Below are 12416 nucleotides of genomic sequence, written 5' to 3'. Positions count from 1 at the left end.
TTCGACTGTAATCGTAATTCCAAATTTCAGGATTCCAGCTCTATTAATTCACCCGAATCCAAATTGTATAAAATTTAGTACCATTTCTTTCCAAACAAAAACTTCAGGATTCCAGCTCTACCCGTTCACCCAAATCCAGCTCTATTAATTCACCCGAATCCAAATTGTATCAAATTTAGTACCATTTCTTTCCAAACAAAAATTTCAGGATTCCAGCTCTACCCGTTCACCCAAATCCATATTGTACCATATGTAGTACCATTTAGTACTTCTCGTACCCATACGTACGACTTTTCAAAATTTCCTCAATACTACACTCCTACAGTAATCTTAATTCCTAATTCCAACACTATCCGTTTACTAAAACTCAAATTGTACCAAATTTAGTGCTTTCTGTACCCATAAGTACGAATTTCCAAAACTACCTCAATTCTACTGTCCGGCAGTAATCTTAGTTCCAAATTTCAGAATTCCAGCTCTATCCGTTCATCCAAATCCAAATTGTACCAAATTTAGTACCATTTAGTACTTTTCGTACCCAAAGGTGGGAATTTCCAAAACTATCTCAATCCTACACCCCTACAGTAATCTTAATTTAAAACTTTAGGATTCCAGCTCTATCCGTTCACCCAAATCCAAATTTATTACTGCTCGTAATGATAAATACGAACTTCCAAAACCATTTCCTTATTTCAACGCCATTTCCCAACCTTGATTCCCATACCAAATTTGAAGATTCTAGCTTTATCCATTAAAAATATGCAATTGGTACCAAATTTAGAAACTTTTAGTACTTTTCGTACACTTATAGATCGAGTTTCTAAATACCCTTTGGTACATCTTCCTAACTCTCCATCAATGACCACTCGTTCAAAATTTCAGAATTCTAGCTCTTCGCGTTTGCCTAATAAAATGGATTCCATATTTAGTACACTTTAGCACTTTTCGTACCTTTCTACGACGAATTTCCAAAAACCCCTTTACACAAAAACAAATTGTACCAAATTCTGTACAATTCGATTTTCCAAAACAACCTTAATCCTTCACTTCAACAGTAGCCATAATTCCAAATAACAGGATTCCAGCGCTATCCGTGCACTCAAATCCAAGTTGTACCATTTGGTACATTTCGTACCCATAAGTACGAATTTCAAAAACTACTTCCATCTCAATCCATCCATCCATCTCCAACAGCAGTCTAACCAAATTCCAGGATTCCAGCTCTATCCGTTCCCCCAAATCCAAATTGTACCACAGGTAGTACCACTTAATAATTTTCGTGCCCTTACTACCTCAGTCCTACACTCCAATAGTAATCCTAATTTCAAATTTCAGGACTCAAACACTACCCGTCACCCAAATCCAAATTCTACCTCTATAGCCTACAGCGAACGGGTTGCAAATTCTAACTCTTTCCGTTTACTAAAATTCATACTTTAAATTAAAATAAATAAAATTAAAATACTTAAAATTCACGATTCCAGTTCTATCCGTTCACCCAAATCCAAATTGTAATAAATTTTGTACCATTTAGTACTATTCGTACACATAAATACGAATTTCCAAAATTTCCCCAATCCTATGCTCCAACAATAATCTCAATTTCAAATTTCAGGATTCCAGCTCTGTCCGTTCACTCGAATCCCTATTGTACCAAATTTAGTACTTTTCGAACACATAAGTACGAATTTCAAAAACCACCCTCATATCTCAGTCCTACACTTCACAGTAATCTTAATTCCAAATTTCAGGTTTCCAGCTACATACATACGTTCACCCAAATCCAAATTGCACTAAATTTAGTACCATTTAGTACTTTTCGTACCCATAAGTACGAATTTTCAAAACTACCTCAATTCTACACCCCACCAGTAATCTCAATTCCAAATTTCGAGATTCCAACTATATCCGTTCACCCAAATCCCCATTGTCCCAAATTTAGTACCATTTAGTACTTTTCATTCACGTAAGTAAGAATTTCCAAAACTTCCCCAGTCCTACACTCCAACAGTAATATCAATTCCAAATTTCAGGAATCCAGCTCTATCCGTTCACCCAAATCCAAATTGTACTAAATTTAGTACCATTTAGTACTTTTCGTACACTCAAGTTTCCAAAAACCCTTTGGTGCATCTTTCTTACTCTTCATCAGTGATCCTCAGTCCAAATTTGAGGAATCAAACTCTATCCGTTCACCCAAATCGAAACCGTACCCATAAGTACGAATTTTCAAAACTACCTCAATCCTACACCCCACCAATAATCTCAATTCCAAATTTCGAGATTCCAGCTTTTATCCGTTCACCCAAATCCCCATTGTATCAAATTTAGTACCATTTAGTACTTTTCATACACATAAGTACGAATTTCCAAAAGTTCTTCAATCCTACACTCCAACAGTAATCTCAATTCCAAATATCAGGATTCCAGCTCTATCCGTTCACCCAAATCCCTAATGTACCAAATTTAGTACTATTTAGTACTTTTCGTACACATAAGCACGAATTTCCAAAACTACCCTCATATCTCAATCCTACACTACAACAGTAACCTTAATTCCGAGTTTCAGGTTTCCAGCTCTTTACGTTCACCCAAATCTAAATTGTACTAAATTTAGTACCATTTAGTACTTTTCGTATACATGATTGGTAATTTTCCAAACCATTTCCTTTTAGAAGCACCACTTCCCAACCTTGATTTCCATACCAAATTCCTATATTCCTAGGGCCTATTATTGATTTCATTAATTATTTAGCGATTTCTTCAAATTACAGATTTTGAAATTGAATAGTTATGACTGTACATCTCCATATACGATAAAATTCTTAATGGCAAATAAATAGTGGTAATATGCACAATTTTATTGCACTTTCATTGATTTGCAAACATTTAGTTATTCACGACATCTGTTGCAATGGAAGATAACAAATGTCTTGTCTTTCTATTATTTAGTGGTTTACGATAAAATAAGTGCGCCTAGAAGTAAACTACAAAATTTGAAATTATGTGTGATCGTTTACGGTATCATGAAGTTATAGCATTGTTAATTTGACACATGTCTTGCAGAGGGCCAACTAAGTGCATAAGTACGTAATAATAATGAAAAATAAGGATTTTTGTTGTTGTTATTTTTTGTGGTTCCAGGACGAATTTTCTAAAACCCGGCCTTATCTCGCACATTTGCATCAACAGTGACCCACTGGTAAAATTTCAAGCTCCTAGCTTTAGCCGTTTTGGCTGGGCGTTGATGATGAGTCAGTCAGTCAGTCAGTCAGTCAGTCAATCACTTATCACCAAGCTCATTTATATATATAGATAACTACTGATCTTCCCCCTGATGCAAATTGCAATCACGTGTCCGCTAGATAACGGGTCGACTGCTTAATATATAATGTGTTTTGTGTAGAGAACCACATTTGCAAATCACATGGTGCCCTAACGTTTTAATTGTCCAATTGAATTTTTATACATACATTACAGCATGAGTCCCTTTGCCACCTTTTTGCAAAACGATTTCCCAGTCAGGCAAAATCAAATTTTCAATGATGGCAAAATATCCTTCAGTAAGGTTTGCGACATTTTCTGGGTATTTCAGCCATGTAAAACTTCTCTACAAGTGGTGTCTTAGGGCACGCCGTTCGGACTCGGAGATAAGCTGTGGATCCCATATCATTGAGCGAATATGAATCAGGGTACACTCACTCATTGATATTTTTTTTTTTTTTTATTTTTTTTTATTATTAAGTCTATAGATTCATATAATCCTTACAGACTAAAATATATTATAATACATATGTACAGTGTTTTTATATAAATAGATTAACTGTTTAGGGAAAGTATAATTTTTCTCTTTACCGATTCTCGACTTTCAGAGACATCAATCATGTTACTAAATTTGTTAAATTCCAAGAGTAGACGGCGTAGTGGGTCATTATTTGCATAATTTGACCTATAATAAGGTACTTGTAATAGTTGATAGTTGCGTGTTTGCCTGAATGGAACGTTTAAATAAAGGTTTTGGAGAATATAATCAGAAAATAGTTTTCCTTGAATAACGTTTAAAATAAATGTAACATTTAGCATTGTTCGACGACTTTTTAGTGTAGGTAATTTTATTAAATTTAACCTGTATTTGTACGACGGTAAGGTTTGAATGTTCCAGCCATGGTCCCTAAGACAAAATAAAAGGAATTGTTTTTGAACTGATTCGATAGCTTTTGTTTGGATAGAATAGACTGGATCCCATATAACAGAACCATACTCTAACTTGGAGCGAACAAATGATATATACAGTTGTTTTGCTACCAACGGGTCTGCGAATTCTTTACTCCATCTCTTGATAAATCCCAGGTTTTTATAAGCTTTATTTGTAATTATAGATATGTGTTGTTTGAAATTGAGACGATTATCTAAAAGGATTCCCAAATCATTAATAGAGTCAACATGTTCAACATTCTGTTCATTTAAATAATAACGAGTGTAAATTTTCTTTAGTCTATAGAATGACATGTGTTTGCATTTAAGGACATTTAGCTCTAACAAATTTGTATTGCACCAACGGCAAAAACGGTCTAAATCAGATTGAAGAAGATATTGACTCGATGCATCACTAAAAGAACTGAATATTTTGACATCGTCGGCAAACATAAGAACATTAGAGTTTTGTATAACATTTGGCAGGTCATTTATAAACAATGTAAATAATACCGGTCCAAGATGGCTCCCTTGTGGAACCCCAGATGTGACATTTATTTTATTGGAGATTGCAGCACCAAATTTAACCATTTGCTCTCTATCACATAGATAAGATTTAATCCATTTCAATAATGAATTTGAAAACCCAATAGATTTTAATTTGATTAACAGTATTTCATGATTTACTTTGTCAAAAGCCTTACTAAAATCAGTGTAAATACAATCTGTTTGGCAACTATTTCTGAAGGCTTCATTTACAATTGAAGTAAGTTCAAGCAAATTTGTTATGGTAGACCGACTTTTCCGGAAACCATGTTGACGATTTGACAGAATAGAAGAAACTTGAAAAGACAGTAGTTTAGTAACCATCTTCTCAAACAATTTTGGGATTGTGTTCAATTTAGCAATGCCTCTGTAATTAGAAACTTCAGTTCTACTACCTGATTTAAATAAAGGAACAATAAATGATTTTTTCCACAATAAGGGAAAATAACCTGTGTGAATCGATTTATTGAACATTTCACAAAGAGGAAGTGCAAGATTTTCGGCACAGTTTTTCAGAATGCAAGCAGGTATTCCATCGGGACCTGAACTTGTTGTATTTTTTAGAGATTTTAGATTGGACAATACTTCGGAAACGGTTAATAAGGGAAGATTTATTGATGTAAATTCTGGTAAGGGGTATGGATATGCAACTTCATTTTTATAAGATTTGTTTGAGTAGGTAGTTTTAAAAAATGATGCAAACGTATTTGAAATGGTGATGTCATCCTCTGCAACAATGGTTTTAAATTTTAGGATTTTTGGGAATGTGCGCGACTGGCGCTTTGATTTAATAAATCCGTAAAAGGCTTTAGGGTTAGAAATCAATTCATCCTTGGTTTTCGATATATAATTTCTATATTGTCGATTGTTAAGAAGAGTATATTTGGATCTGATGATTGCGTAAATTGCAAAATCGGAAGGGGAACCACTTTTTTTATATTTCTTGTAAAGCTTATTTTTCTTGTTCTTTAGCCTAGATAACGATGTGGAATTCCATGGTGGACCTGAACTTTTAGCGATTTTCATTTTTGGGACAGCTTTAGATATGCCATTTTCAAGAGTAGAATAGAAGCTATGTAACATCTCATCAAGCGAGTCGAAAGATTGAAGTATAGACCAATCTGTAGAAGTCAGAAAGGCATTTAATTTGGTATAATTTGTGCGTTTGAAACAATATGCTGTTTTGTTTAGTTCATTTGTGACATTATTGGATCGATATGAGATAACTCTCCCTTCTCCCTTCTGAGATGTTTGTGAAACAATTATTATATTATTATTTTAAGCTTGGTGTGATATGTTACCAGAATCCACAAAGTTATTTCTTACAATAAGTTTATTTTTTCCACTGGGAACTAGGTAAAGGTGTAGGGTATCACATGGTCGGCCCCGTTCGACTATAGACTTGGCTTACTTGTTTTATAATTTGATATTGTATATTTAAATGAATTTAGTTACAAATTTTTTTAGCATTTAATATTGCTATTAGTTTTAGTTAGAATATTATAAATTGTTATATAAGAAAATAAGCTGCACTTGTGAATTGAAATTGCTTTAATTAGTTTTCAAGAAAGAAAAAATAATAAATTACACAAAAATACATAATTTATAGTATAGATTACAACAACAAAAATATTGTGAAAATAAATGACAATAAAATGTGATACGGTTGCGACAATTTTTATTGTATTAAAAATATATACTGTTAAAATTACAAGTTACTAAGATGATAAGGGAAGCATATGGAACTTTGAAACTTGTTTGACGTATGTAGATGGTCAGTGAGAAAACTCTGTTATTAGGAAAGTAATTATATGTATTAATTTCTTATTAATAACATTAAGTTGCCATATGCAAATGTATGTAAATATGTAAGAATTTTGTTGTTAATTTTCAGAGGAAAACGGCATCTTCTTCCTTAAATTCTTTTAAAATTTCTCTATCTACATAAATACAGTTAGCAAGAAATGTATTGCAAAAAACAAAATTGTAGGAAATTTTGTTTTTGGTAACAAATTATATAAAAACAATACGGTTTTTTGTGCAAACTTCTTGTTATTGGCCCTCAAAATAATATTCCGTCAAAATATTATTTACGATTTATAATAAATAGGGCCAAAAAATAAGAATTGCCTACTACATGTGGGTGACAATAAAAGTATTGCAAAAATGACCAAATTTATGGTTTCTTAGAGAATTACCAAAGGTGTGTTCCTTAACGAGTTGTCTATCCACTTTGTACATTCATTGGAGCATTAATCAGCTTAGTTAATTCAAAATTAAGGCTCGGCATGTTACACTTTAAGGGTACTGGATCCCCATCTTATAGTAAATCGAGTTTTTTCTTAAAAGGGGCCCAAAACATGTATAAGGGTTGATATCACGATTTTGTCCCGAAGTGTTTATCAGTTTACTGTTGTTATATTACATCAGCAATTTACAAAAATAAGGTTAATATGCCGTTATCTGGCCTTTGCACTGTGGGGCCAAGTCAGGTTTTTGAGGCAAAAAATCTCGGGGGCAAGCTAGATCTAGATGTGTTACAATGAGTTTAGTATAGGCTTATAATGATATTTTGTCGTTATGATTTGGAAGGCTTGGACGGCTTTGAAAGGCTGAGCTCGCCGGATTGGGGGAGGTTCTTTTACCAAACTCATAACTATTGCACTGTACAAAGAGAAAGAGATTTTTAGCCACTCCAAGACTTGACTCTATTAGAAATTAACTATTGACTTTCAAGATCAGGAATTACAAACGTAAATATACGAAAGATGGAATTCGTAAGGGCACTTTGAATTGTTTCCCACCCGTATGCTACCATAAGCAATCATTGCCCAAACATATTTATTTGATTACTTCCCTTGCCTTAAATCGCTTACTAATCCGTTATGTCATCTTACCAACAATTCCAAATAAAAATTTACCTACTCCATTTTTCCTTTAATTTTCACACTTCTTTTATTAACAATATCATTATTCAGAAAACGAATTCTCTTTTGAGAGTCTTAAACTAGACAAAAGTTCTTAACAAATAATTTTAATGAAATTTTTTGACTGTTTTAACAAACATAAAATTATTGTATGTAAAATGTAATTTGTATATAGGCAAATTGCATGCTGTAGCTTTACTTACATAAAGTTATAGTTTTAGGTTAGGTTACTGTACCTTCTGGATGGCCGATGAACTGAGCTCAATTTATGCGGTACCTGAAGAATTTCTTGGCTTTATGGGGTAACAAAAAAAATTATATTCAATTGGCAATTAAATGATCGTAAATCCTTTACATTAGATCTCAAATTATATTCACGACTTAAGTCGTGCAATGTAAAGAATTTACTGATATAAATTCAGACATGCAACTTATATGATAAAAAAAAAACTTATAAAAATTACGTCAAAAAAAATATTGTTGAATTTTTAATTTAAATAACAATTGTAGGCTCAATTATTCAAGAATAGATTTAACAATTTGCATTGATTTCCATTCTGCACCAAATCAATAGGTTAAGTTTTTTTTATGTTTCAGTACCAATTCTAGGTTAGGTTTTGTTTTAATTTTTTTTTCTTTTGATTCGAATTATTTTGGTATAATTAATTAATTTAACTTTCAATTAGAACTTTGAATAGATTTTTCTTTTTTGCAAGGTAAAAATTTGCTTGTAATATATTTATATCAAAATTTAATACTTATGACAATTCTTCCAACATGAGGTTTTGATTCAACAGACTGCAATGCATCATTCAATAGGATCGATTGTTTCTGACGTCATAATGGCTAGTTACATTGCTCCTCCACATTCTTAATTCGTTCATTGAGAAATTCAGGGGTTTAAGCTGAATGTCAGCCATGGAAGCAAACAGCAGAATAGGATGTCTCCATACTGGACGAAAATCACATGTATCACCAGTTATGTTAACTATTATATTGGATAAGGTCAAGTCGACTTTTTGCTTATTTTTTTTTTTTAAGTTCATTACTTTCGGACATATAGTTAAATAATTTAACTTTTGTTGGTATTTTAGTTCTTGTTCATTATTTTCAGAAATTTGGTTTAATAATTTAACTTTTATCACCATATTTTACATGACTATAAAAATGTCTTCAACTTTTAAAGTGTATGTCTTATTTCTGACAAAGCACAATTTACAAAAATCACTGTCGAACTTTATTGAAGCAATATTTTGTTACAAGTTGATTGTCTGGTGGTTCGAAAAGAAGAGAGCGTAGAAAAAATGAATTATTCCTATTACCCCCTTAGTGACAAAAATTGTTTTATTCTTCTTTGGTTTTGTCGCTTTGTTTTTTTTTGCTACTGCTAAAACTAGTTTTTGGCATTTGAGTATTATTATTTATGCATACATTAGCATACAGGAGAAAAAAAACTCGTTGTGCTGCAGCCTTAGACAGGAACCAACAGTATAACAGCCTGATCATGTAATATAACAGATTTGTATAACATCTGTGTTGGCTCTGTAGCTAACATTCACAAGGGTAGAAAAGAGTGTAAGTAATGTCAAAAGAGCCATAAACAAAACCAAAGAGAACTTATTACATATGTATATTCCTCCAAGGGAGAGAGGGAGATTTAATACCAATGTTAATTTTATGCAATGTTTTGAAAGGTATGCTAAATATGCAAAAAGGCTTATCACACATTTTTTTGTAATCTGCTACAAACCTTCTTTGTAGTCCTTATATACAGAGGACGAAAATAAGGAAAACAGATTAAAAACTAGATTTCGTGGGACACGGCCACACCCTGAGATCAGTTAGCTGGGCAACTTTTAAAAAGGCTTTAAGTCTTTAGCATGGTAAAGACCTATATATTTCCCATTTAATGTTTCTAGTTCGTAACATGACGAGCCAACTTTTTTCCTAATACGACATTTAGAATAGGGCGGTAAAAGTTTGGAATTGATTCCCTTTTTAAAATCCGACTGTTGAAACGTCTTGCGATATACCTCTTGTCCAACTATATACTGAATATCTTTGCTACGAGTATTATAACTTCGTGTTGCTTTTTCGTGAGCCACAACAAGATTATCCTTGATTTTATCATGCAATAGTTGCAGCTTAGCATCACTTGTATTGCAGTTGAACTGTCCTTCTGCAACACAACTCAATTTTTCCATAATAGGATATGATGATCCATGCAAAACCATACTATAACCCAAACACTCCGAAGTAGGGTGAACATTTTATTGCTTCATGAAAATCACTACGGAGTATGCTAGCTATTTTTGAAACGTGTATATCCCACTTGTCCTGATGATCTTTCAACAAAATTCTTAATTTTATAATGAATTCACGGTTACTTCTTTCAGAAGCATTTGCTTGTGGGGTATACAACGCTGTCTTTATATGTTTTACCCCGTATGCCTTCAGAAAATTTGACATTTCGGCCGATACAAATTGACTACCATTATCGGAGTGTATGTATTGTGGTACGCCGAACTGATGGAAAATATTTTCTTCCAAGAATTTTATAATCGATGAGCTATTAGCTTTTTTCAATGGCTTTAAAAATATATATTTGGTAAAATGATCAATTGCAACGAAAACCATGGAATTACCCATTTTGGTCCTTGGGTAAGGTCCTAATAAATCCATGTATATTCTTTGGAAAGGGCGTTCTGTTAACAATTGTTTACCCATAGGTGGCCTTGAAATTTGATTTGAAGGTTTGACAGATTTGCAGATTTCGCACTTTGAAATGAAAATCTTTATGTCTTTTGCCATATTTGGCCAAAAATATTTTTCTCTAATTCTTTCCAAAGTCTTGCTAAAACCGCCATGACAAGACACCGTGTTATGTATATGCTCAACCAAGCCAGCTCTCAACCCGAATGGAAGCCATAATCTCCATAGTGAGTCTTCATCCTCAAATACCCCTTTTCTAAACTTGACTCTTTGATAAATGAAACCGTCGGAGATAGTGGTATCCGGAAACTTTTCGGGATCCGATTCAAACATAGAAATAAAACTCAAATATTCTTTTGATTTAAAGTGTTGTGAGGATAAATCGATTTCGGTATGTATGGACTCGTCAGTAGCATTAATTTCATCTACGTCCAATCTAGATAGTGCATCAGGCACAATATTTGCGGAACCTTTACGATATTCAATTTCAAAATCAAATCTTTGCAACAATAAACTCCATCTATCTAACCTACCCGACAAGTCTTTTTGAGACATCAGCCAGCGTAGGCTATGGTGATCCGTAACAATTTTAAACGGTAGTCCTTCTACATATGGACGAAATCTCTTTAAACAGACAATAGCAGCGAGGCATTCTAATTCGGTAACTGTATAGTTTTTTTGAGATTTATTTAACTTTTGGGATACATAAGCTATTGGGTGTTCTTTGTCATCCTCACCTATTTGGGTCAAAACACCCCCTACCGCTACTCTCGAAGCATCACATTGGATAGTAAACATTTTACTGAAATTCGGTTGCACAAGGACAGGTGCCGACGATAATGCCTGTTTTAAACGTTCGAATGAGGCTTTAGCCTCCTCAGTGAGAATAAACTGTTTTGTCTTTTTCAGACAATCTGTCAAAGGGGCTGCTAAATCGGCATAATTGGCTATAAATTGCCTGTACCAGCCTGTCATTCCGACATATCTTCGAATCTGTCGTGGAGACTTAGGGATGGGGAACTTCGCAACAGCCTCAACCTTATCAGGATCGGTCCTTAAACACCCTTGTCCCACAATATAGCCCAAATATTTAATTTCCTTCTGGCAAAATCGACTTTTTTGTACGTTAATTGTCAAACCGGCATTTGATAAACATTTAGCTACCTCCTCCAACATATCAATATGAGTTTTGAAGTCCGACGTGCATACTAGTAAATCATCTAAATAGATGAATACGTTTTCTCTGAGTCGACTAGGGATAACTTTATCCATTAATCGACTCATTCTTTGTGCCGCGTTGCAGAGTCCGAACGGCATAACTGTATATTGATACAATGGCCGTCCAGGCACTGCGAAGGCAGTTTTCTCTTTGGATGCATCATCTAAAGGTATTTGCCAGTAAGCGTCTTTAAGGTCAATACCTGATATGTAATGTGTATCCTGCAGACGACTCAAAAGTCCATTGATATGTGGGAGGGGGTAAGCATCTTTTTTTGTTAATGAATTAAGTTTTCTTGAATCGAGACAAAGTCGTATTTTGCCAGGTTTTCGAACTAAAACTATTGGACTACAGTAGGGGCTGTTGCTCTCCTCTATTACTCCCAATGACAACATACGGTCAAGCTCTTTGTAGGCTTCTTCTTGCCTTGGGGGTGAAAGGGGATAGTGCTTAATTTTGAATGGCTCTGAGTCTCCAGTATCAATACTGTGTACTTCTATAGAAGTCCGACCCAAACCTAGCTTCTTAAATGATGGAAACTTGTCTACCACTCGTTTTAAATCGTACAATTGGAAATCAGTCAAACAATGCATATTTTCACTGGAGGTCATAAAGGCTTCGCTATCAAGTGAAAGTTCAGAGACAAATATTTCTGGAGCAATATTAAAATGTTTCCAGAAGTTGACGCCAAGGTAAACTTGTTGACGTAACGTGGGAGATAAGTAAAATAAGATTTTTCTGGTCACATTCTTGAAAGTGACAGGAACTTCGACAAACCCTATGACCCGTTGTGAAACCCCATCAGCCGTCTTTAATGA

Source organism: Musca autumnalis, unplaced genomic scaffold (assembly GCF_047663935.1).
Source record: "Musca autumnalis isolate F117 unplaced genomic scaffold, ASM4766393v1 scaffold_3, whole genome shotgun sequence".
Lineage (NCBI taxonomy): Eukaryota > Metazoa > Arthropoda > Insecta > Diptera > Muscidae > Musca > Musca autumnalis.
Note: the sequence above shows the minus strand (reverse complement) of the source record.